General features: G+C 38.8%; 1 protein-coding gene across 1 annotated transcript in view; it reads right to left on the bottom strand.

The window, feature by feature from the left end:
• The window catches only part of LPGAT1 (lysophosphatidylglycerol acyltransferase 1), a 115,392-nt gene extending 90,332 nt beyond the window's left edge, over window positions 1-25,060 (bottom strand). Inside the window, exon 1 of the mRNA XM_079107615.1 lies at window positions 24,939-25,060. The gene's annotated coding sequence lies outside the window, so the exon portion shown is untranslated. The remainder of the gene's footprint in view (window positions 1-24,938) is intronic.
• Window positions 25,061-27,298: the final 2,238 nt, after the last annotated feature.

The following is a 27,298-nucleotide window of genomic DNA, read 5'->3' as shown; positions in this document are numbered from 1 at the left end:
TCTTTAGATATGTGTATACATCACGATATAATTAAATTATTTGTTCATATATAAAGAAATATATATGTATAAACAAAGTAATATATGCCTGACATATATCAACTTCATTGAGATGCAATTCACATATTACACAATTCACCCATTTCAAGTATGCAATGCAATGAGTTTTGGTATATTCACAGAACTGTGCAATTGTCAGTAAAATCAATTTTAAAACATTTTCATCATCCTAACAAGAAACCATGCATCCATTAGCAGTCATTCCTCTCCCCTATAATTTCCTGGCCCTAGATTATTGCTATTATATATTCTATCTCTATAGATTTTTCTATTCTAGACATTTCATACAAATGGACTCATGTAATATGTGGTCTTTTGTGTTTGGTCTTTCACTCAATGTTTGCAAGGTTCATCCATGTTATAGAATGTACTGGAACTTACTTCTTTTTATTACCAAATATAATATTTCATTATCTGGATATACAACATTTTATTTATCAATTCATCAGTTGATAAATGTTTGGGTTGTTTCTGTTTTGGGGCTCTTATGAATAACGTTGCTGTGAACATTCATGTACAAATGTTTAGCATGGACATTTACCCTTCCATTCTCTTGACTGTATATTCAGGCATGAAATTGCTGGGTCACAAGATAACCCTGTGCTTAATCTTTCGAGGAACTGCTATACTAATTTCCAAAATTTCTATACCATTTTATGTTCCCACTAGCAAAGTATGAGGGTTTCCATTTCTCCACATTCTTGCCAGCACTTGCTATTTTCCCTTTTTGATTACACTTCCTAATTGGTGTGAAGTGGTAGCTCAATGTGGTTTTTGTTTGTCTGGTTGTGTTTTTAGTGGTGCTGGAGACTGAACCCAGGGCCTTGTGCATAGGAGGCAAGCACTCTACCAACTGAGCTGTATCCCTAACCCTCAATGCGGTTTTGATTTGCATGTGCCTATTGCCCCTTAGTATTTTCTTGGGAGAAATACCTGTTCACATGCTTTGTTTGTTTTTCATTGGGGTTTTTTTTTTTTTTTTTTTTACTTATAATATTTCATAGATTCTAAAAGTTCTCTATCAGATATATATTGAAAGTATGTTTTCCTATTCTGTAGGTTTTCTTTTCACTTTTTTGATGGAAAAGCCCAAACACTTAATTTGAGAATGTCCGGTTTATCTATTTTTCTCTTTTGTTGTGTGTGCTTTTGGTGTCATAGCTAACCATTGCTTAATTCAAGATCATTAAGATTTATACCAATGTTTTCTTCTGATAGTTTTAGTCCTACATTTTAAGTTAATTTTTTATATGTGATACAAAGTAGGGGTCCAGCTGTATTATTTCATATATGGCTATCCAGTTGTTCCAGAACCACCTGTTAAATCAAACAAACAGACAAACTATTCTTTCTTCATTGAATGGCCTTAGCACACTTGTCAAAGTCAACCGATGATCAGTGAGAAGGTTTGTTTCTAGGATTCTCAATTGATCTCTATGTTTCTCCTTATGACAGTACCATGCTGTCTTGATTATTATAGCTTTGTAGTAAATTTCAAAATTAAGATGTGAGTCCTCCAACTTCATTCTTTTTTAAGATTGTTTTGGCTAGTCTGGGTTCCTTGAATATCCATATGGATTTTTCTGATCAACTTGTCAATTTTTGCGAAGAAACCTGATAGAATTTTGATAAGGATTGTGTTAAAAATGCCTGAGAATTTGCCATTCCAACAATATTGTCTTTTTTTTTTTTTTTTTTTTTTTTTTTTTGCCAGTCTGGGAATTGTAATCAGAATCTCATGCACTAAGCTATATCCCTAACCTTTTTAAATTTTTTTGAGATAATTTTTTAAATTGCCATGAATTTGCCATCCTCATGCCTCAGTCTCCCAAGTAGCTGGAATTACAGGTGTGGACCACCATGCTCAGCAATATTAAGTTTTATCATTTATTGAGGTCAATTTCAACAAAATTTTGTAGTTTTCCAAGTAGACATTTTTGTCTCCTTTTATTAAATTTAGTCCTATTTTGTTTTTATTGGTGGTGTTGTAAATAGAATTGGCTTCCTAATTTTAAGATGTTTCATAGCAAGAATATAGAAATAGAATTTATTTTTATATGTTAATCTTGTATCCTGAAACTGTGCTGAATTCATTTATTAGTTCTAAAAGTTTTCCTTCAAGCAGATTCCTTTCTGTGTATAAAATTGTGATAACTGCAACCTGAAGGATCTTAAGAACAATAAGTACTGTGGTGGGGCTGAGCTGCGGGTGGTTCTTCAACTTTTCAAAAATAGCAATGTGCTTTTTCACTGAAAGCCTTGCATTTTTGTTCAGTAGACAAGGACTGAGGGTGTAGATCAGAAGTAGGGCACATGTTTAGCATGTGTGAGACTCTAGGTTTAATTCCTAGCATATCTTTTTCTATCTCTTTCTCCCTACCCTATACCCCGTCACCACACACACAATGTATCTCCCCACAAAAATCTGCATTAATTCTTTACAAATTACATGTGCACTGTATAGAATTGAAAAATACACAGTTTTACTTTTTACCTCAAGCATTGCGCTCAATCTGCATGAATGTATAATTTCAATGAACTGCTAATATTGATCTCATTCATTCAGGAGGCACAAGGGTTTAATTAAAAGTGCTTGGTATCTGGAATTGGAAGATTGGTGTTCAGTCCAGCTCTGTCTGTATAAGCAGTGAGACTAATGCCTGCCTAATTCACATCACAGGATCATTGCTGAGGCTCCAGTGAGTTACTTCTTTATACTGTCTTCTGTGGGCTGGCTGTGTTCTCTGAGGAGGGCCTCCAGGGACAGTGCTACCAGAGGCAGCAGGACTGACTGCTGTACCCTTGATCAGTGCCTTCCCATTTTTATTGCAGTGATTTCCTTGGTTTTATCAGGGATAATTCCTTTCCTACTTAAATTGTTCTGACATTCCATCTGTTTGAGGAAATCCTTCCGTGCTAAGGGTAGATCTATCTTTGGTGAAGGTATATCCAGATTTCACTTTGTGGGCTAAGGAGAATCTAGGAATCTGTAATGGGAAAATCACAGTAAGAGCTCAGGAGGAAAAAATAGGTTGTAACCTTATCTTAGTCACAGAACCAAGGCTTTGTCCCCAGGCTGGAGGATTAGCAGGAGCAATCCATCTTATCATAATGCTCATTGCATTTAGCTGCACCACTGCTCCCTTCTTTCATGCCATTAAAGACTGATTTTATAAGAGGTAAACAACATGTTAGTTTTATGATAGCCGAAGCCAGTAATCTTAACATATGGTTGCCTAGCTAGGCTCAATAGCATAGTGGCAAAAGTGTGGTCCTAGAGTTAGACTGTCCTTGGATTCAAATCCTTACTCCATCTTTTAATAGCTGTGTGACCTTCGCGATTTATGTAATCACTGTGTGCCCCCATTTCCTTATCTGTAAGGGGTATGATTATAGTAATTCACAAAAATTGCTGTGAGAATTGAATTGTATTTATACATATATACTGCTTACCACATGATAAGCACATGAAATATTTTAACTAGTCATAATACATTTCATGGCATTTACTTGATTAAGAAAATGTACTAGTCAATGAAATGAAATGAAAGCATTATTTGAAGTTCACCCACCCAGTGGTTTTCAAACTTTAGTATGCATAATAATCATCAAGATAATTTTTAAATGAAATTACCAGGCTCTACCCTCCGAATTTCTGATTCAGTAGTTAGTGGCACGTACTGTGAATCTACATCTTTAGCAAACACTACACCAGTATTCTGCTTCAGGTGATGCATGGGCACTTCCCCCCCCCCCCCCAAGGGTACTGTTAATTTTTATATAATTGCAAATTTACAGAAAGTTGCAAAAATCACATAGAGGGGTTTGGAAGAGTAGAGCTCTTATGTAGTATGTATAGGGTCTTGGGTTCAATCCTTAGCACCATGGGGGGGAAAAAGCACAAAAAACGTTTATATATGCTTTATCAAGATTCATTAATTTCTAACAATTTGCTACATTTTCTTTATCAATCTTTTTCTACATTTGCCTCTATAAATTTTTTTCTAAATTATTTGAGAGCACATTGCATATCACATCTTTTTATCCTTTCAAAACTTCAGTGGTTGCTTCCTAAGAATAAGGATATCCTCACTAAATAATCACTGAGCAGTTATTAAATTCAGGAAACTTAATATTCATGCATACTTTTTTGGGGGGGGGTACTGGGGATTGAACTCAGGGTCACTCAACCACTGAGGCACATACCCAGCCCTTTTTTGTATTTTATTTAGAGACAGGGTCTCACTGAGTTGCTTAGTGCCTCACCGTTGCTGAGTCTGGCTTTGAACTTGAAATCCTCCTGCCTTAGCCTCTGGAGCTGCTGGGTTTACAGGCATGGGCCCCCGCACTCTACTTCTATCTAATGTACAATACATATTCCAATTTTATCAATTTTCTCCAAAATGCCTTTTTATAGCTGCTTTCCCCTGTCCCATACAGAATTGGGCACAAGATCACATATTCTCTTTTTTGATTTAATTTTTTTATTAGTTCTAACTAGTCATATATGACAGTAGAATGCATTTATACATTTTGATAGATCATACATAAATGGAGTGTAATCTCTCATTTTTCTGATTATATGAATTGTAGGATCACATTGGTCATGCATATACGTACATGAGGTAATAATGTTCATTTCACTCTACTATCATTCCCTTCCCCATACTCCTTCTCCTCACTTCACTCCCCTCTACCTAATATGAATTAACTCTATTCTTCCCTTTTCTCTCTGCCCTTATGTTGAATTAACATCCCCACATCAGAGAAAACATTCAACCTTTGGTTTTTTTGGGTTTGGCTTGTTTCACTTAGCATGACATTTTCTAACTCCATCTATTTACCAGCAAATACCAGAATTTCATTCTTCTTTAAAGCTGAGTAATATTCCATTGTGTATATATACCACATTTTCTTTATCCATTCATATTCGCATACAAAAACATATTAAAAAGATAGTGCACCATGATCAAATGGGGTTCATCCCAGGAATGCAAGTTGGTTCAACATATAGAAATCAATAAACATAATTCATCATATCAAAAGACTTAAAAACAAGAATTATATGATCATCTCAATAGATGCAGAAAAAGCATTCGACAAAATGCAGTACCCCTTCATGTTCAAAACTCTAGAAAAACTAGGGTTAGTAGGAACATAGCTCAACATCATAAAAGTCATATATGTAAAACCCAAGGCCAACATAATCCTAAATGGAGAAAAATTAAAAGCATTCCCTCTAAAAACTGGAACAAGACAAGGATGCCCTCTTTCACCACTTTTATTCAAAATTGTCCTTGAAACTCTAGCCCGAGCAATTAGAAGAAAGAAATTAAAGGTATACAAATAGGTAAAGAAGAACTCAAACTATCACTATTTGCCAATTATATGATTCTATATTTGAAGATTCAAAAAATTCCACCAAAAAACTTCTAGAACTAATAAATGAATTTAATAAAGTAGCAAGATATAAAATCAATACACATAAATCAAACACATTCCTATACATCAGTAATGAATCCACTAAAAGAGAAATAAACATTATCTTTTGAATGACATCTTCTTTGTTTCCTTTGGTTTGGAACAGTGCCTCAAACTATCTTTGTTTTTTATGGCATTGACATTCTTTAAAGAATACAAGCCAGTTTTTATAGACCATCCCTTATCATGGGTTTGGCTAATGCTGTCTAGTGATTAGATTTAGGTTATGCATATTTGGCTGGAATCCCACATAAATGGAATCCCTTTTGAGAGTATCATCTCTGGAGATGCATGATATCCACTTGCTTCTTATTGGTGAGATGGACCACACTTTAAGAAATACTTGGATGCGCTGAGAAATATTTGACTAGCCACTTTTTGTTCTAAGAAGCCTCTGAACCTAAAGTGGTCAGAAAAGGAAACAAGGCTTTTACAGTGCTGGATGGTTAGATTGATTGATGGTTTGTGAAGGACCTCATCTAATTATTGCCAGACTACATCAGAAGATACGGAAGATAATCATGTATTAACCACAGAAGTTATAACATTCAAACCCACAAAACACCTTTACTCTTAATTTATTCAACTCTTGGCTTTCACTCCCATTCCATTCTTAGCAACTATCAGTCATGACTTTCATTTTGTATTTAATATGTCATCTAGTCAATGTATCACATGACATAACTAAATTGCGTGCGTGTGTGTGTGTGTGTGTGTGTGTGTGTGTGTGTGTGTGGTACTGGGTATTAAACCCAAAGTCACTCTGGCCCATTTTTTTCCCTTCTAAATGTTGAGACAGGGTCTCACTAAGTTTCTGAGCTGCCCTCGAACTTATGATCCTCCTGTCTCAGCCTCCTGAGAAGCTGGCCACTGCACCCTGGCTGACATAACTGAATTTACCCATCTGTATATTGAGGCCAGTGTAGACAACTTAATTTCTTCCATCATATATTTTACACTTACATATCAGCTTCCTCTTCAATGTTGTGCAAAGAATTTGCATATTTTTGTTCTATCCCTAAAATACATTTATTCAAAAACTATAATTGATGTCTTCCCTTATTACTTATATTTCTGTACCTCTAGCCCACTGTCTTGGTGTACTTACTACATTGCAGACTCTACAGTTCTCTGGTACACATTCATTTATTCCTTCATTCAAAAACTAGTTCAAAGTTTAAGAAAGAATATGATGTTATGTCTTAAAGGAACTAGCATTTATTGAGTGCCATCTTTCTGCCATAACATATAGCTTAACAACCAAAGAGGAGTTTTTGTTACCACCACTTCACAGTCAAGGAAACAAATGACATCGCTTGGTGTCAGGCAACTAACAATTGATAAAGTTAAGATTTAACCTGGTGTCTAAACTCTTTCTGGAGACCATCTATAAAGTTGCAACAGCAAGGATAGAGTGAACAAAATGAAGTTCACAAATTTCAAGATGCCAGAGTTAGGGCATGCCTCTCAAAAATGAAAGGGTAACTTGAGGTCAAATGAAAGCATTATCTTACAAAATGACTGGGAAACTTAAGGAACTTTTACCCCGTGGGGCCCTTCAGGAGAAAACCAGAAGTAATTCCATAATGGATTTTTTAAAATAACACTGAAAATACAGTTGAAATCCTTATGCTCCTTCCTCTATTCTCTATTCCACTTACCCTCCTTTCCTTAAGTTACTATTTTTTGTGTTTTTACATAAATGTGCTATTAAAATATGAATAGGGGCTTGGGGTTTAGTTCCATGGTAGAGCACTTGCCTGGCAAGCACAAGGCCCTGGGTTTGATCCCTAGTACTACAAAAGATAAATGCATGAAATAATGAAAATAAATAAATGCAAAAAAAATAGTATGCAATATAATACTGGACAACTTAGTATTGTCACTAAACCTTATGTTTCAAGATCTAGCATTTCTAATTATATTTGTCTAATATATGATGTCCAAATACATGATGTCTAAACACATATGTTTTTATAACTCTTCAGTAGGATTATACCAAGTGGTATAAATTTCCATGGTTTATATCCTGAATGAAAAATATTTGGGTTTATAATGTATTCTTAGGAAAGGTAGGACTGTTTGGAAAATACCTTTGACTTTTGAGATCAGCATTATAAATAAGTCCCCAAATATCAAACAGGGTAAATGGGACCTGGAGTTTGCATTTGCCTTTGACTTGAGCCTCACAATTGAACCCTGTGAATATACTTTTAAAATTTCAATTTGTGGTGCTAGGGATTGAAACTAGGGTCTTGTGCATACTAGGCTAATGTTCTAATAATGAGCTATACCTATAGTCCTACTTGACAATATCTTTAGACAAGCAGAAAATTTTAATTTTAATGATGTCTACCTTATCAATTATTTATTTCATGGATCGTGGCTTTGATACTGTAACTAAAAAGCCTTCACCAAACACAAGTTCACCTATATTTTCTCCTATGTTATCTTCTAGGAGTTGTATAGTTTTGCATTTAGGTCTCAGATCCATTTTGAATTAATTTTTCAGATGAGTATAGGGTCTATATCTAGTTTTGTTTTTTTTTTTTGTATTTGAATATCCAATTGTTCCAGCATCATTTGTGGAAAAGACTCTTTGCTTCATTGAATTGCCTTTGTTACTTTGTCAAAGATCAGCTAAACATACTTATGTGGAACTTTTTCAAGATCCTGTATTCTGTTTCATTGATTGATTTGTCTATTACCAATACCACACTGTCTTAATTACTGTAGATTTACAGTAAATATTGAAGTCAAGAGGTATCAGTCCTTCAACTTTGTTCTTCTTCAATATTGTGTTGACTAGTTTTAACTCTCTATATAAACTTTAGAATCAATTTGTCAGTTTCTACATGATAAGGGCTAGAGATGTAGCTCAGTGGTAGAGCACTGCCTAGCATGTGTGAGACCCTGGGTTGGATCCCCAATATTATGAAACAAACAACCAAATCTATATGATAACTTGCTGATAGTTTGCTTGGGATTGTGTTGAATCTATAGATCAAATTGGGAAGAAACACATCTCAATAATATTGAGTCTTCCTATCCATGAACGTGGAATATCCCTTCATTTATTTAGATCTTCTTTGATATCTTTCAGAGTGTTGTAGTTTTTCTCATATAGAGCCTATATATATTTTGTTAGATTTATACCTAAGTGTTTCTTTGGGGGCATATTCATTTAAATGGTAATGTGATTTTAATTTCAAATTCCATGATTTCATTGCTGGTATATAGGAAAAATGATTGACTTTTGCATATTAACTTTGTATCTTACAACTTGCTGTGTAATTGGTTATTAGTTCCAGGAACTTTTTTTTTTTTTTTTTTTTGTCTATTCTTTCAGTTTTACTACATAGATGTTTATGTTACCAGCCAACATGTATTTTTTTTTTTTTTTTTTAGTTGTTAGTCTTGTTTTTTCTTTGCTTTCCATTTTTGGACGTTGGTATTATAGTACCTTTAAGCACAGAGATTCTTTCCACAACTGTCCTGTTTACTAACAAGCCCATTAGGCACTCTTCATTTATGTTACAGTGCTTTTAATCTCTAGTGTTTCTTTTTTACATTTTTTAAGAATCATCTTCTCTTCCAATGTTATTCCTCTGCTTTTTCCTTTGTCTACTTTTTTTTCAAAGCCCTTAGCATATTAATCATAATTTTTAAAAAATCACCAACATACTTGCCATATCTGCTTCTGGTTCTTTTACTTGTTGTCTCTTCAAACAGTTTTTGCCCTTTGTATGCTTTGTAATTTTTTGTTGAAAGGCAAGCATAAATGTATGGTGTAAAATAAACTATAATATTTTAATGCTTTCAGTAATTAGAAGTAAGTTATCAGAGAGGTAATGTGTTCTATCATCTTGTGATAAGGTCCTGGGGTGAGCCTGTGTCCCTGGACTGTGACCTTCCCAAGTGCTTCTAAGCTTTGTTTTGTTCCTCCCACCTCAGGAGGGACAGAATGGCTAGAGGGAGCAAGAATTGGATATTTCAAACTGTGGTATATATATACAATGGAATATTACTCAGCCATAAAGAATGATAAAATTATGGCATTTGCAGACAAATGGATGAAATTGGAGAATATCATGCTAAGTGAGAAAAGCCAATCTTAAAAAACCAAAGGACGAATGATCTCACTGATAAGTGGATGATGACACATAATGGGGGGTGGGAGGGGTTAGTGTTAGGGTTAGAGTTAGGGTTGGGGGGGCAAGAATGGAGGAAGGACTGTATAGAGGGAAAAGAGGGGTGGGAGGGGTGGGGGGAAGGGAAAAAATAACAGAACAAATCAAACAACATTACCCTATGTAGATTTATGATTACACAAATGGTATACCTTTACTCCATGCACAGAGAAACAACATGTATCCCATTTGTTTACAATAAAAAAAAAAAAAAGAATTGGATATTTCCCTTCCCTCACATGGCAAGCTACAGGGCGCCAAAGTTGGTGATCTCCCTTCCCCCATAATGGTTAGGCTTTGGATAAAACAGCTTCTCCTGAAGGCAGACCTTATTAAGAACACAATGTCTTGGCACATTTTATAATGGTTATTTATTCTCTCTCCATGCCAGAAGCATGAAGAGATTTTTCTCAGATATTCACTGTGAGAATCTAGTAGAACTCCAGGGGGTAAATATCACAATATCGTGCCCCCAACAATACTCTATGACTGGTCCCCTAGAGTTTTTATCTATCAGGCTTCTCCATACCAAGCCTACAGCAAGTGGTCCATTATAGTTCACGTTTTCCTACCTAAGCGCTAGTTCCCACAGTGGTTTCTAATCACGAGTCTCTGGTCTGGCCTGGCAAGCCATAATTCTCTTTATTCACTTGTCAAACTCTCCAATCTTGGGATTGTGGGTTCATCCGTTTACACTGTGACCTCACTTCTCTGACAGATTCACAGAGTTGTTGATTTTTTCAGTTCGTTCAACTTTTTACTCATTGTTAGGACACAGTGGCAACTTCTAACCTCCTGACATACCAGACTGGAAATCAGAGGTTCCCATATTATCCCCTTTGAAGCTCCAGTTTTCCCATCTTTAGCTAGTGAGAGAGAGCTCTTAAAGTTGAGTTCTGAGTCTTTTTGATATGACCCTAGTAATCTTTAATAGCTTCTTTGCTATCTGGTATATTCTAGGCTTTTTAAAATAAATCTCCTGCCCCAGATCTGGAATCAACCACTTCTTCCCCAAAGTCTTCTTTCTTTTAATGGTAAATGCCACTTGAAGACTATATTCTGGCAGGGCGTGGTGGTGCCTACCTGTAATCCCAGCTATCTGGGAGGTGGAGGCTTTAGGATCTTAAGTTTGAGTCCAGCCTGGATAATTTAGCAAGACCCTGTCTCAAAATAAACATAAAAGGTCTGGGGATGTAGCTCAGTGCTAGCGTGCCTCTGGGGTCAGTCACATGGAGGGGGGAGACTGTATTCTGGTCACTGACTCATTATTACAGGATTGGTCGTTGCTTCTATTCCTCATGAGTTTTTCCTGATATTTCATTCAAATTTGGGTATAGAGGGTTATGTTAGTCAGCTTTTCATCACAGTGACCAAAATATCTGACATAAACAACTTAAAGGAGGAAATATTGATTTGGACTCATGGTTTCAGATGTTCCAGTCTATTGTTGGCTGACTTCATTGCTTTGGACCAGAGGGGAGGTAGTGAGTGCATCATGGCAGAAGGACATGGCAGAGGAAACCTGATCAGCTCCTGGCATCCAGGAAGCAGAGAGAAATAAAGAGAGAGAGAATAAGGAAGAGAGAGAAGGGGGCAGGGATAAGATATAGTTTCCAAGGTCATGCCCCCTGTGACCTACTTTCTTCCACCATGTTCCAGATTCCTCTGCCTCACAGCAGACCATTCAGCCAGCAATGGTCAGAACCCTAATGATCCAATCACTTCCCAAAGCCCCATCTCTGAACACCACTGTGTTGGGGACCAAGTCTTCAACATATGAGACTTTGGGGAATATTCCAGATATAACTGTTTTGTTTTTTTTTTCATTTCTTTCTTTCATATATTACATTGTTACATTTTAATTGCATGTTTACATTGTTTACATTACTGATTTATTATAGTTGTATTTTCTTAATTACATACCAAGAATCCCAGTTCCTAAGGATACATGGGATAACCAAATTAGAAATCTTCATTATTACTCCTGTACTTTATTTGGCATTGGTCATATAGTGTCAGACTACTAATACTAAAACCACATGACAATTGTAATTAATGGGAAGTTTTTAAAAATGTCTTTTACATTTGTGCTATTTCTGACCAATTTGGTTTTTTGAATTTGTACCATCTTATATTGCCTGAACATATAGACATTAATTCTCATCTAGTTTTAGTTCTACAAGTAATCATCCACCCTTATGCTGATAGTTATTTTTTATTTCCAGAACTCATTTTCTAGAGATTGGAGCTATAGCTCAATGTCAGAGGAGTTGTGTAGCATGTGCAAGGCTCTTCCCCAGCACCACCACCCCTTGAAAGAAGAAAGAAAGAAAGGAAGAAAGGAAGAAAGAAAGAAAGGAAGGAAGGAAGAAAGGAAGGAAGGAAGGAAGGAAGGAAGGAAGGAAGGAAGGAAGGAAGGAAGGAGAGGAGGGAGGGAGGAAGGAAGGAAGGAAGGGAGGGAGGGAGGGAGGGAGGAAGGAAGGAAGGAAGGAAGGAAGGAAGGAAGGAAAGGAGGGAGGGAGGGAGGGAGGAAGGAAGGAAGGAAAGGAGGGAGGGAGGGAGGGAGGAAGGAAGGAAGGAAAGGAGGGAGGGAGGGAGGGAGGAAGGAAGGAAGGAAGGAGGAAAGAATGAAAGACAGATGTTCTTAGTGTATTCCTCAAGTAAAATTTAGGGGAAAATATTCCTTGAGCTGATTTATGGTTTTTTGATTTTTGTTTTTTTGTTTGTGATACCAGGGATTGAATCCAGGGCCTCTTACATTCTAAGCAAGTGCTCTACCTCTGAGTAGAGCCCAGCCCTATTTTTATTTAATTTCAAGATAAGATGCCCAAGCTGACCTCAAACTTGGCACCCTTTTGACTGGGTATAGTGGTATATGCCTGTAATCCCTGTGACTTGTGGGGACTGAGGCAGGAGGAATGCAAGTTCAAATCCAGCCTGGGCAAGCTAGTGAGACATGAGACTCTGTTTCAAAAAGAAAAAAAAAAAAAAAAAGAAAGAAGGCACAGGGGAAGAAGCTCAGTGACAGACCATCCCTGGGTTCAATCCCCAGTACCAAAGGACTGGGGACTTGGAACTAGAACCTTGTTGTCTCGGCCCCCTGAGTAGCTGGGATTTTTCATTGTGCACTGCCACACCCAGTTTCCCTGAGTTCTCGAAAATGAAACCAGCTGGTTTTCTTAAAATTTGAAAATCAGTTTTCTGAGATATAAAATGATATAAATCCTAGACTTAGATTTTCATCCCTTATGTATCTTAATTGTTATTTCATTTTCTTTTGGCATAAATTATTGCTGTCAAAAAGTCTGATGACAATTTATATTTCCTTATAAGTCACTTGTCTCCTTTTTGTAAAGTTTAATAATTTTAGTAGATGTATCTTGATGTTGTTTAGTCTCATGTTTGTGGTGTGCTTCTTCAGGGTGTGCTTTTTTTTAATTTCAGGAAAATTTTCTTTAATTATATTTTTTAGTATTTTTTTCCATTCCTTTGCTTTGTTTTTCTCTTTCAGGGAACCCTATTATCCCTTTGTTGGGTTTTTTTCCCCCCTATCTTAAATGATTTATTACTTTTTGTTAAAATAATTTAAACTATTTTTTATTTAAATTTTTCTCTTTTCCACTTTTTTATGTCTGATATTTTTCCTGTGTTCTATCACTTACTTTTGAAGTTTTCTAATTCTGACTTGTGTTGTTCTTTCATATTTTATAATGCACACACATACACCCATACACATCTTCCTCTTCTCCATTTTCTCTTTCCTCCCCTTTTAGAAGCCCTGTTTTTGGTAGCTCTTTGAACCTCAACCTTGCTCACTTTACCTCTTCCATTTCCTTCTCTTTTTCCCCTATTTTCTTCTTACTGAGGGATTTTCTTGACTTTGTATTCATTAGAATTTTAAATTTCTTCTATTTTTTATTTCCAAGAGTATTTGTTCTCTTAATGATCACAATTATCTTTCTATCCTGCTGAGGAATATGTATATAGTTTTGCTTGTGCTTCCTGAATGGTGTCCCTTCCTCCAAGTTTCTCTTTTCTGTTATATTTTTAAAATGCCTTTCATTGTAAACACTTTCAAAATACTTTTTGTATGATTCTTGGCCATCCATGCATGTATTAGAGTAAGGCACTAAACTGCTAAAATTCTTAGTATCTATGCATTAAGTAGAAAAGAATTGATAACTGCTTTGTCTGTAAGATTGTTGGGCAAAGATCCAGCTAGTTTGGGAGGGAGTCTTCAGATATCAGGACATGTAGGATATTGTGGGGGTACAGTAAGTCTCCCAGGGGAAGAATCCTGTAATCTCCTACCTAATGGGTGAAAGAACAGATGCTAGCATCTGGAACCGAGCATAAGAGTGCTTGGAGTCCCAGTTTTTGGTCTGTACACTTTCATGTAATTCCTGTTTTTAGCAAGGTATTCCAACCTATGACCTCAGCCACTTTAGGAATTCAAAACCTCTCTGGGTCAGCCTTTCCAGAAAGCAAAGGTCTATCTAATCTCCCACTGGGATGGGAGAAGGGTATGGTTGTGCCTGGATGGGGAGAGTGGGCAATCTCGAAGGAGTCTAACTTCTCTAGACAGATTTTCTCTCAGTCCTTTAGTTTGCAATTTCCCTATAATCACATACCTCCCTTTTCTTTCTGGGATTCTGTGTGGGCATTAGTTTGCTTTTTGTTTTTACTTCCCAAAGGACATTAGCATCTCTGTTTTTTTTCTTTCTACTGAGTCCATTATCAATTCCTACCCACTTTCCATCACCCAAAATATTGTTGATGTCTCTCATTAGCTGTGCTTGCCTCACCTGTTCTCTTTATGTTTTTCTTATGGTTGGGTATCATTTTATCTCTCTGTCTTTTTGTCTCTGTCTCTCTCACACACACACATATACAGACACAAACACACACATTTTCACAAAATTTGGGAAGACAACAGAGATTAACAAATGTGTCTAATTCATTAGCCTCCCCAGAAGTCTATTTAGTTTTCACATATTATCATTTTGTTTATATAAGGGGGGGTGCTGACTACTGAACCCAGGACCTCACACATGCTAAGTATGCATTCTACCACTAAGCCCCACCCCCACTCCCCATATTATTTTAAAAACTTATGGCCAGGAGACCAAAAAAGCTGGACATTATTGGGTCTCTTTCTATTTTTACATGGGTCTGATAGCCATGATCTTCATAAAACTTTCCTGAAGACTGAATAGCAAATGAATTAAGGGTCTAATACAATATCAACATTCTCACATTTTTATGTATAAACATAAATTAGTGAGTAATTATCTACTTTACAAAGGTAGTTACTATGGAAAGTAGTTATCGCCCCTAAAATGTTTAAAGTAAAATCTTATTTACAAAAATTCCATCAATAGCTCATAAAAATATAATCATTACATGTAATATAATATACTTAAATCTTTCTGACATCCAAGTCATTCAGCATATTCTTTATTTTAGAAGCTAGATCTTAAGAAATAATACAAACATTTAAATCCCATCAGTATAGCCTCAAAAAGAGAAAAACTGCAAAGAAGAGGACAAGCAGGAGGAAAACAGGCTTTAAGGACTCTTGGGCACCAAGTAGAGACAAAGTGGGGCAGTCACAGGTGACAGGAGGCCATCAAAGTACCTGGGAAAGGGTACCATCAGAGAATATGAAAATAATGGTGGAGTCTCACTTACAGTAGGAGACACAGGCTCAGGCAGGCGGACAGATGGAGGAAACAGCCATGGATCTGAATCAAGCATCATGATTATAATCAAGGACATGACTGACACTGAACAAAGAGTTTTCAAGTCACAGGATGTTCCAGGCCTGAATAATGGGCTGTGCATCAAGAATGCCCTAAATTAAAATAATACTGGCAAAGAGAGAGGACCTAGAGAATTTAGGGAAACTGAAAAGTCATCAAAATAGAGTCAATGAGCATCCAAAAAAAAGAACCTAATGGAATTCTTCCAAGTAGATTTCAGAATTTCAAAAGTGTATGTTATTTCAAAAGGGTAAAAAGGAGTGTAGAGCTATTAACAAGGAGATAGCATGTGCGATGACATCAGGGACAAACCAAACCTAAGCAGAATGGTAAGACTCTCATAATAACAATTAATGCAATAACTAATGTTTATTCATCATTTATTATGTGATAAGCACAATGCTAAATGCCTTCTTTTAAAATTATCATAGTTGATCTTTACAGCAATAATATAAAGCAGGAACTATTTCCAACTACTTGTAGATGACAAAACTGAGGGATTGTGGCTTTTAACTAATTGCTCTATCACACATCTAGTGCTAGGATTTAAACTCAGATCTGACTTTGAAGTTGGAGTAAATTCACAGTATCAATAATAATTACTGTTTCATAAATATCACTGATGTGTCAGGCACTTGCTATACATTATCTTTATTCCTCACTCCAATTCTGCAACGTAGCAATTATAGATATTTATAGGGTATTACTTCATTAATTATTAATAATATATTGATGGGGAGTTGCATTTGAAAGTATGAAAAGCTGATATTGAATTCCCTCAAAAGCAGTGCATCTTTGGCCTCAGTTTAACCACCTGTAAGAATGTGCAGGGGTGGGTGAAGTAACCAAGTATGGGCACCAAAGCTGAACAAGCCTGGTTCTGACAGATTTGGGATCACATTCCAACACAGATGGGAAAATAACAACTAGTCATCTTAGGAGGGACCCAACCAATTCTCCAATTCCTTTATAATCTTCCTTTTGATGTGCTATGGATATGGCAGCTTGTTTGTGGAGAATTGGCATGAGACCTCAATGATAAAATGAGTATCTAGCCAATCTGAATAATGGTGAAGTGACTACAGGGTCCAACTCTTCATTCCATGGGTGTAGAAAACCCCTAATTCCAGCTGGGCACAGTGGTGCACACTTGTGATCCCAGCAACTTAGGAGGCTGAAGTAGGAGGATTGCAAGTTAGAGGCCAGCTCAGTGACTTACCAAGATCCTGTCACAAAATTAAAAGGGCTGGGGATATATTTCAGTGGTAGAAGACCCCTGGGTTTAACTCCCAGTACTGAAAGAAAGAGAGAAAGAGAGAGAAGGAAGGAATGAGAAAGGAAAGAAGGGCCCCTAATGTCAATACTTTATCCTAGCAGGTTCCATGATGCCTCCATGGGCAACTCTGCTGATGTTACAAAGAATTGCAGGGCCACACAGCTCAATGCTCCTTCCACAGCATAAAGAGAGCCTCTGGTTAGTGGCCATTGCCCTGTGTCAACCCATCTCATTCTTTCTTGCTCTACAGTTCTGAGCTAGGTTCACGGCTGACCTCTATACCCAGTCCTAGCCACCCCTCTTCACACCCAGTTCCTGAGCCCATCCTGACCAAGGCAGGAAGTCCAGAATTTTGCAAGTGTAGCCTCTCCCTACAACTTCACCTTGTGGAGCTGAGAAATAACTTTACTCTCTAAGACCTGAATTCTGTCTCCCTCATGATGGCCTCTGGGTGTTGTATGGCCTGCCCATCCATTGCCTGATTCTTCTGGTCTCTGGGCTGACCCGGGACTCAACATTCTTGAGGAAAAGAAGGAAGGAGATTGTGTTGACCTTTGAAACTTTCCTGGATACCTGACCTGCACCACTCCTTATCCTAAAATCTGACTGGTTACCCTGCCCAGGATCTTGGTGCTGAAGTAGAAAACCAGTGCTCAGCAAAGTTACTGGCACTTCTCTTATGTAGTCCAGGATCACAGTTCTCCAGACTTGAGGGTTTGGCTGCAGATGGATTCCCTCCCACTGTGCTCCCTACCTCCAACCTACCTCCCAGTGCCAAATTTTCTGAAATTGTGATTAAGGTGGTTAGGCCTCTTGGGCCTTGTGCCTGCTCTCTGGGATGGGCTTTCATCCAGAACTGGTGCACTGCAGTAGGGGAAGACCCAGCAGTGGATTCTCCATGAAGCTGGCTCAGGACACTTGAACTTCCCCTCCCATCTGGGCCCCTCTGAGTGGTAGGACTTCTCAAGTGTTCAAGGTGGGGAAAGTTAGATTATTTTCAAGCAAAATTTCTGCTGGTAAATTGTCTACAATGTTCACACAATTAAGGGATATATATCTCCAAAGCTTTAGTTTCGTGTGGTCATTTCTTTACTCATTCCATAATTAAATTTGTACTTGTATTTGCATTCTTTTTCATAAAGAAGAACTCCCAAATTGATAAACTTCATGCCACACAAAAGCCGGATTTGCCTTTGAAAATCTGGATTTGCCTTTGACTATAATTTAATTGATTTAGGGCAGTGAATCTCAGCTGGGGCCAATTTTTATCCCAAGGGAATAGATATTTAGCAATATCTGGAGACATTTGGAGTTGTCTCAATGGGGGTGGGGTTTGCTCTAGCTATTTAATGGGTAAAGGCCATGAACGCCGCTAGACATCTTACAATGCAGAGGAAAATCTCCACTGTGAAGAATTCTCTGGCTCAAAAATGTCTAGTGCCATGGTTGAAAAGATTTGATCCAGGATTGGTCTCTAAGCATCAGTATTTTTAAAAATCTTTCTAATTAATTTGATATACCACTCAGGCTGGGAATGATAGATAATCTTTACTACCAAGTGCTTACTATGTGCCAGTCAGTGTTTTAAATGAATTAGCTCATTCGACCTTTGGAATAAGCTATAAGGGTAAGTACTATTATTTCTTCCATTTTACAGATGAATAAATGGAGGTATAAACTATTAAGAAATGTGTCCCAGTCTTCAATCCTAGGGAGTCAAATTCAGACAGTTGGGCTCCAGACCTGAGCTGTTAATAATATTGCCTATCTGTACCTTGGCTGACTTACTTCATCCAGCTGGAGATTTCCATGGGAGAAAGAAGAGATTACATAGAAAGTCAGCTCCCGTAGCTCAATGATCTGCCTGCACTCAATACTTGGAAATGAAAAGGAGAAAAACTCCTAAAATGGTACAGCTGAGATTGGGGAAGATGCATAAAATCATTTTGAACTGTGTACCCAAGGATAGCCCTGTATTTGAGAGTGTTGGTATTCCACATTTTCACATATGTCTTTGTCTAGTTCAATTTGCTGGATGCAATTTATTAAAATTAAATTTTTATCCAGAAAAAGTAGATCCATAGTCAGGTACATGTTCTAAAAATGGGTCCTCATCCATTAGGTTGCAAATGAATAATAGCAAGTATTGTTACTATCACCAGCTCCAGAGCAGTAATGGGCTGTGGGGCAATGTACCTTTTACAGATGGATGTCTCTAATTGAAAACCATGCCAAGCAGCTGTCAGAAATGCTGACTACCAGACCAGGGAAAAGTACTGCCAAATGGAGAATGAGGACAAGTACTGTGGCAAAACGGTAGAAATATGTAACCCAAGATGACTCTGTATTTACTGTTATAAAATGCTCAGGCAGAAAAAGTACCAGTATGCTAGGACTTCTTGGTTTAATTCCACAAAGCCAAGAATGAAGAGCACAGTTATGATAGGGATGAAACAAAGACACAGACAATGGGAAAAGCTGATTATCTCTAGTAGAGCCCTTACAACCGGAGCTGCGTTTCTGCTCTAATGGGTCCCAGTCAACATTCCCAGCAAGAAGTCATGATTCTCTGGTTCCAGAGTCCCTCTGTGAACTGGCATATTACCCCTCTTCGGAGCCTTCTGTTCTGTTCAATTGACCTTGCTATCCCCAATGTTAATACTGCCCTTTCTAACCACTGCCCATCCCTAGGGGAGGATGCCAGATAATGCTTATTCCCACTGGATTATGGATTACACAAATCCAGAAGGTTAAGGTTCTTAGTAGGATTGTCTGTTAACATTTATTTTTGTATCCCCATGATTTAGTAAGGGTTTAACTGAAAAATGTTTGAATGAATGAATGGACAGAAGGATGACTCTCATCCCCAAGGATTGTGAAATCCCAAAAGTGGGTCAGTCTGGCAAGCAAGCAATGCCTTTCCTCATTCTTGTTGAGATCCTTAATTCCTTCTTGAGGGCACCATGACATTTACAGATTTGTCTTTCCTCTATGTTTTTCTTTGTAGAATGCAAACCACAACATCATGTTTCATGGGTCAGAGAATTCTCATCTGAATCACTGCTGTCTGTGAGCTCTCCCTCCACACTGCTTGCTGGCCACATGGCACTTCCATTCCCAGAAGGGCCCTGCCCCCAACTCTGGGATTTAATTCCCATCAGACTCTTTACAGGAAGATCTGATATCTGCATCCCTGTCCTGGCTCTCTATCTGGGGGGCTCAGCTGACAAAGGCTCTTCGTTTCCTCTTTCTCAAAGTTTCTTAATTGACACCCCCTTACTACCAACTCAGTCCCAGGTGAACTCATTCTGTGTTCATTTAACATAAGAATCAAGTGAGACTCGATTTACATATCTAGGAGACTTTCCTTTTTGATCTGTAAAGTAGCTTTGCACCTCTCTGCTCTAATTTATTGATTTTCATACCCTCACAGTTGGCATCACTGTCTTATAGTTTCCTCTGTGACACCTGACAACATGTGATGGCTTCCTTTTCAGTGCTCAGTATTGCTGACCATTCTAGTTCGTGGGCTTAGTCTAGGCTACAAGGTTGGTAACCCCCTAGTGAGCCACTTCTGTTCCACCCTCAGCCCATTCCTTCCTTGGCTCCTTAGGGACTGGCTGCCATGGTTTGGATGTGATTTGTCCCCCATGAGCTCCTGTGTTGAAATTTGAGCTCCTGTGTTGAAATTTGAGCTCCATTGTGATAATGTGACACAGGTTGGGGTCTTTAAGAGGTGGAGCCTAGTGGGAAGTCCTAAGGTCTTTGGAGGGTGTGCTCTCCAAAGGGATTGATGTTCTCATGGGGTCCCTTGTGTTACATTCTTTTTTTTTTTTTTTTTTTTGGTACCAGGGGTGCTCAATCACTGAGCCACATCCCCAGCCCCCCCTTTTTTTTTTTTTTTTTCTTATTTTGAGATAGGATTTTACTAAATTGCTTAGGGCCTCACTAAGTCTCTGAGGCTGACTTTGAACTTGCGATCCTCCTGCCTCAGTCTCCAGAGACCTGGGATTACAAGCAGTGCTTCCACGCCCAACTTGAGTTACTTTCTTGAGAAAATGAGGTCTCATAAAAGTCTGAACCTGACCCTTCAATCACTCCTATCTCATTATGTGATCTCTTCTTCCCACACACACACTCCCACTGTTCTGATGCATTCACCATGTGACTCTCACCAGATCTGAACTGATGCTGGCACCATGCTTTTGAACCTCCAGAACTATGAGCTAAAAAAAAAAAAAAAAAAGTCTCTTTCTTTCTATTCTTTCTAAAGCTATTCAACCTCAGGTATTTTGTTATAGTGAGGAAAAATGGGCTATGGAGATAGCTCAGTAATAGAACATTTGCCTACCATGTGCTGGTTTGATCCCCAGCACTGAAGAAGAAGGAGAAGAAGAAGAAGAAGAAGAAGAAGAAGAAGAAGAAGAAGAAGAAGAAGAAGAAGAAGAAGAAGAGGAGGAGGAGGGGAGGAGGAGGAGGAGGAGGAGGAGGAGGAGGAGGAGGAGGAGGAGGAGGAGGAGGAGGAGGAGGAAGAAGAAGGAGAAGAAGAAGGAGAAGAAGGAGAAGAAGAAGAGGAAGAAGAAGAAGAGGAGTAGGAGGAGGAGGAGGAGGAGGAGGAGGAAGAGGAGGAGGAGGAAGAAGAAGGAGAAGAAGAAGAGGAAGAAGAAGAAGAAGAAGGAGAAGAAGAAGAGGAAGAAGAAGAAGAAAAAAGGAGGAGGAGGAGAAGGAGGAGGGGGAGGAGGAGGAGGGGGAGGAGGACGAGGAGAGGGGGAGAGGGGGAAGGGGAGGAGAAAAAGGAAGAAAAAGAAAATAGACTAATACACTGGCTACTCAACAGTCAAGTACAGAGTGTCCTCTAAGGAGTAACACAGAACCACTTCCTTGGACAATAGGATATATGTATCTTGGTGGTCCCTACCTTCAAGGAATCTACAGTAAGGAAGCCGGGGAAATGTGATATGGTCAGTACAATGATAGAAATATCCTTTTTTAGAGAATGGAAGAGGAGTTCCAAACTAGGGTAGAGAATAGAAGCTCAGGAGGTTTCCTAAGGTAGGAGATGTTTAAGGTAAGTCTTAAAGAATCAGTAGGGAAAGAATCAGTAGGGAATAGATGAAGATAAGAAGGTGCAAATATGAATTTATCCTTCACCAACCAGTTTGTACTGAAGAACTACCATTTGCCAGGCAAAGTTCTAATATCAAGGAGACAGCAGCAACAAAAGACAAAGTCCCTGACCACACAGAGTTTATTCATAGTGGGAAGAGATAGACAATAAGCAAAACAAATAAACCAAATATATAGTAGATTAGGAGGTCATAAATGCTATATAGAGAAAAAATAAATCAAAGGAGAGGATTCAGTGTATATGTGTGGAAGAGGGTTAAATTTTTAAATATAGTGATTTTAATATGGTAGCCAGGGACTGCTATTGGATGAGTACTGCAGAGATCCAACTCGATCTGGCTGCAGCCATCTTGGTTGTAATGCCATTTTGCCCACCAGGTGACCCCTGGCATACCTCCCAAGCCCTTGAGGATAAAGTTGTTGACACAGTCAGCTGAACATTTCATGCTACACAGAGACTGTTTCTTAACTGACATTTGACATGTTAATAGTTTTGAGAAAGTCCAGGTACACTGCAATTGGCCATGGCCATTTGTCCAGCCTAGCATATAAACTCCTTCTTCCTGCTTTGGGGTGAAGGGATACTCCCATTTTACTGCTGCCTAAGACATGCTTCTGCTCTAAATCCTTGATACGGCATCCTGTGCAGTCCTGTATGTGTCTGCCCCTTGCTTCAGTGCTTCTCTGAGCCATCTGTTTTCAGCTGGTTCCGAACACCAAGTTTTTCTGAAACAAATACCAATCTCTTTCATCTTCCTTGTAGCTTTAACTATTTGTGAAGTACTTTAGTCCTATTACTTCATTTCAATCTTCAAACCATCTTGTGAGGAGGCAAGAAAAATTAGTCTCCCTGACCTGTTACTCTATACCTTAGTTTTCTAGGGCTGCCATCACCAAGGACCATGACTAGGTGGCTCAACCAACAAAAATATATATTTTCTCACAGTTCTGGTGGCCAGAAATCTGGGCCAAGTTCTGAGGGCCATGAAGCAGAGGCCTGTCTTTGGCTTACATAAAGGACATCTTCTCCCTATGTTTTCACAAGATCTTCCCTCTGTATGTGTCTGTGTCCAGAATTTCCTCATCTTATAAGGACACCCATATTGGATTAGGGTCCACCCATGTGGCCTCTTTTTAACTTGACTCCCTCTGTAAAGACCCTGTCTCCAAATAAGGCCACATCCCAAGGTGTTGGAGGTCAGGACTTCAACACAGGAATTTGTGGAGGTAAGGTACACAATTAAACCCATAGCATTCCCCAGATTACTTTGATCTTTAGATTTCACAGCTTGTGCTGGCCAGCTCTGTGAGTCTGGAGGTGTGGGATGACCTAGATGACCTGTGTGGCACCTGAGTGACTCTCTACTCACAGGCCTGTTCACCTTTGAGACTCTATCAAGGAAACAAAGGTCTTTACATGATGGGTCCCACCTGACCTACTAGGAAAGCAAAATATTTTTATTTTTATTTTTTTTAAAAAGGACTCAAAAAAATCTAGGTTGAGTTAAACTTCGATTCCAGCATTAGCTACCTCTTAAACACTGAATAAAGCTGAAAAGTCCTACAGGCTTGTTTCAAGAATGAACAAGTTATTAAAATAGGAAGTAAAAATTGAACAAAAAGAACAAGAGAAGAAGGGAAAACTTAGTAGGAATATATGAATCCAAGGAAAGGGTTGAGAAAGGAAGAAGAAAAAAAAAAAAAGAGGTCAGAGAGTTGCAAGTTACCTCAGGTTCCCTCAAAAATTAAATTACACCTGCTCTCTGGAAACTGTAGTCATGCATGCAAATGTGTTTTGAGAGGCTAAAAGTGTTATGCAATTGTGAAGTGTTATTTTCTAAGGTAGAAATAACTGTTTCCTATTCTTTCAGCTAATTTTTAAGCCACAAATAAAATACAACTCTTCTGAGTTGCCAACATCCACAATTATTGCTTTGAGGAGATTGCTTTTTTGTTGTTTTTTAAATTAGCAAGTGTGAAACACTTCCAAGACACATTAACCTGTGTGCTAACCTGACTAGGGTACAAGCCGGAATGTTTAGCTTTTGACTAGGATCCTGGCCTGACTCCTATTATAGGAAACATTGGAATAAATATCTGTGGTTCTCAGATCTCGTGTTATATTGTCTGAAATTTTTGAGAATAACAATTCAGTTATTTTCCAGGGCCTTCTAACTAGTGATTCTTAAATTGGACCCCAGGCTCACCTGACCTTGAAACTGATCCAAGAAAGCAATTCTTCCCTGTAGGTCTTTGGGATAAACTATTAACAAATCCATATGCCCTTATTTTTATATACATCAAAACCTACTTACTAATGCCTTGCTACATAATACAAATTAATCCAATTTGGAATTCATATGCAAAAATCACAACCAACTGTTGAGGATTCTGCTTTAGGGTTCCACCAGGAACTTTGGCTTCTGGGAAAATGTGGCCTGGCACAGAGCACAGATGGAGCCTTGCCTATCCCTATACATTGTCTTGACAGGTGCTTTGTCATTAGTCTATCATCAGAGTTGTCACGTGTGGGTAGAGGTTTCCAATTGCTGCCATTCTTGCTTTGAATTATAATTTACTATTAATTTAGCTCCATCATTACCAAAGTAGTCAAGACTTGTTTAAACCTTAAAGTGACTAGTGATACATATTTACTTAAACGACATTTTTGGTCTTTAACTTTCTAGTAATTATATCTAAAGACAATTATGCATTCAAATTGACTATGAATCATTTACGCCTCAATTGCTAAAGCACATATACACCTGATTCACCCAAATATACCTTACTTGGTTCCCTTAATAGTATCCTTAAGTTATTTTTCCACTAGTACACAAGAAAGGATGGGGTAGTTTGACTGAGAGTTATTATTTTGCCCAGCTTAAAGTGGTGTAGAGAAGGAAAAAGAAGTCGAAAACTACTTTTTTAGACTCTAGGATTGAACAATGGAATGTGCTTCACGCCCCTGCAAAACACTTGCAAATGGCATGTGCACATGCATTTCACTGGGGAGATATCTGGGAAATAAATATTCATACTTACCTTTTTCCAACTCCTGCTAAGCTGCAGTCTCGCTGTGGTTGCAGCAGGAAATAATGGAGGCGGCTGATGAAGCACGGAGCAGTGATCAGAACTGGGGGGAGGCGGGGCTCTTCAGAGCAAAGGTTTCAGGTCAACTGCAAATATGAGTGACAGAGTCACAAACAACACTGAGCTCTGCAAATAGTGGCCACAGCTCACAGCAATAAGTTTCTGCATAGGGTTGTAAAATTTGCTGGTTGCATATCAACCAATGGCCAGTGTCCATGAAAGCCAGCAGTGACTTTGGGAGATTGGCCATGTTGGGGTTTTCTTGGGCATCCAACTAGTTGAGAATCCTAAACCCAGCCTGGGTTTATTCGAGTCACAGTTTAGTCTCAAATGCTTCCTCCCCTGTGGATCCTACTGAATTTTATTTGTATCGGTTTTAGCATTATATATATATATATATTTTTTTTTTTTTAAATGGGTGATGGAACGCAGGGTCCTTAACCGCTAAGCCACATCCCCAGTCCTTTTTTGTATTTTATTTAGAAACAGGGTCTTGCTGAGTTGCCTAGTGTCTTGCTAAGTTGCTGAGGCTGGCTTTGAACTCATAATTTTCCTGCCTCAACCTCCTGAGCTGCTGGGAGGGATTACAGACATGCCACACCCAGCTGCATTATATTCTATCTTGTGTAGTTTCTTAAAGGTCTAACTTTCCTTGTGGACTTCAACTCTCTGGAGCAGGACCAGTTGTAACCCATATTCAGGAGGAGACATAATGCCAGCTGCAGAACTGGAGGGGGTCAGAGAAACCTGGGGTGCATGTTGGTTGGCTTCCCATGGCTGCCTGAATGACTTGTGGACAAGGCTTTTATCTGAGTCTCAACTATTTCATAGGATTGTTGTGAGGACTGAAGGAGTCGATCAGGACACTAAGTGCTGAAAAAACTCAACTCAAACCAGCTCACACACACACACACACACACACACACACACACACACACAATTTGGTTCCCAGAAGTATTACTAGTTTATATTATAACATAATTGAGAGAGTAAAATAAAGTTGTCAGGTCTAGACAGAAAAAAAAAGTGTGTATATATATATATGTATGTATACATATATATGTGTTTGTATATATGTATATTTACACACATATATATATTTATCTGTCTCTCTACATACACATGTGCATACATATGCAATCAATGCCGCTTCTTTCATTTTCTCCTACTACCAATGAGATTCCTCTATCCAAGGGGTGGCAATGGTTGCAGATGGCTTCAATTTTATTTAATTTCTGCTTAGAAACCCCAGGAGGTAAGAGGGTTCTTATTTCCCAGGACCCATGAACACAAGTCCAAGGAAGGCTCTAATCGACCTCCAACGCTTGGAGGGAAGAAGGTTTTGTGATTGGCAGTCCCACCAGAAGCATTTAAATTGGGGAGAAGAAATTCCCCTGAGCAAAGCTTATGTGCAAATGCTGTTACCAAAAATAAAGATTTGAGGGCAGAGGTGGATTTGGGCAGGCAAAATGGTGACTGTCTTTTTCAGCTAATGGGATGCCCTAGGAAAGGCTACAGTGTCTGGGACCTAAATCAACATAAACAGGGCCACCCATTTCTCCCTTCTTTTGCCTGCCCCCAGTCCCTCTGTTCTTAGTGCCTGCTACCTCCTTCCCCAAGTGTTCATGTCCCAGACACACCCAAAGTCACTCTGAGACTGTTGGGAAACTCCAGCCAGAGGTGGCTGAAAGGACCCTATCCTTCTCATCTCACTCCAGGACCAGGAGAGAAAATGTGTCTGCATCTTGGAATAGAAGGATGATTCACAGAGAAGTCAGAAAGCTGTGGGAGAAAAGAAAGTAGGGAGACTACTGAGAAGCCATCAGGAGGCCAGTTCCTTAGTGCCAGAGGACTTATGAGTTGGGGCATGAAAGTCTCCTTAGAATCAGTGGCAGGTTCAGCAAGGTGCCCACAGAATGGCAGGCAGAATGTCCCCATCCACCTCCACCACCCTCTCCCTTTCTCTCCTTTGCTATTTTCACAGTATCAGATTCCTGCAGGCAGCATCCTTCCCAGGCCAGAGGTGCAGCACCCGGAGGCCACAGTGCAGCTGCTGAGGTGTTAGAGCAGAAGGCAGACGTTCAACCCAGGCCCAGAAAAGGCCCAGTAGGAGGCTGGCAGTTTTCAACTCAGCAACCTGCTCCCTGACGCTCTTCTTTGAGTTAGTGCAGAGAGAACACCCTCTGGGGAGGGAGTCTTTGATAGACCAGGGCTCTTCTGAGCCCTCCTTGTTCTGCGAGTGAGGCTCTGACAATGGTTTCAGTGTCAATAGGAATCCTGTCCCGCAGATGGAAGGACGTTAACACCTGGGC

This window comes from Sciurus vulgaris (genome assembly GCF_902686455.1).
Source record: "Sciurus vulgaris genome assembly, chromosome: 12".
NCBI classification, from domain to species: Eukaryota; Metazoa; Chordata; class Mammalia; order Rodentia; family Sciuridae; genus Sciurus; species Sciurus vulgaris.
Note: the sequence above shows the minus strand (reverse complement) of the source record. Positions and strands in the feature narration are given on the sequence as shown.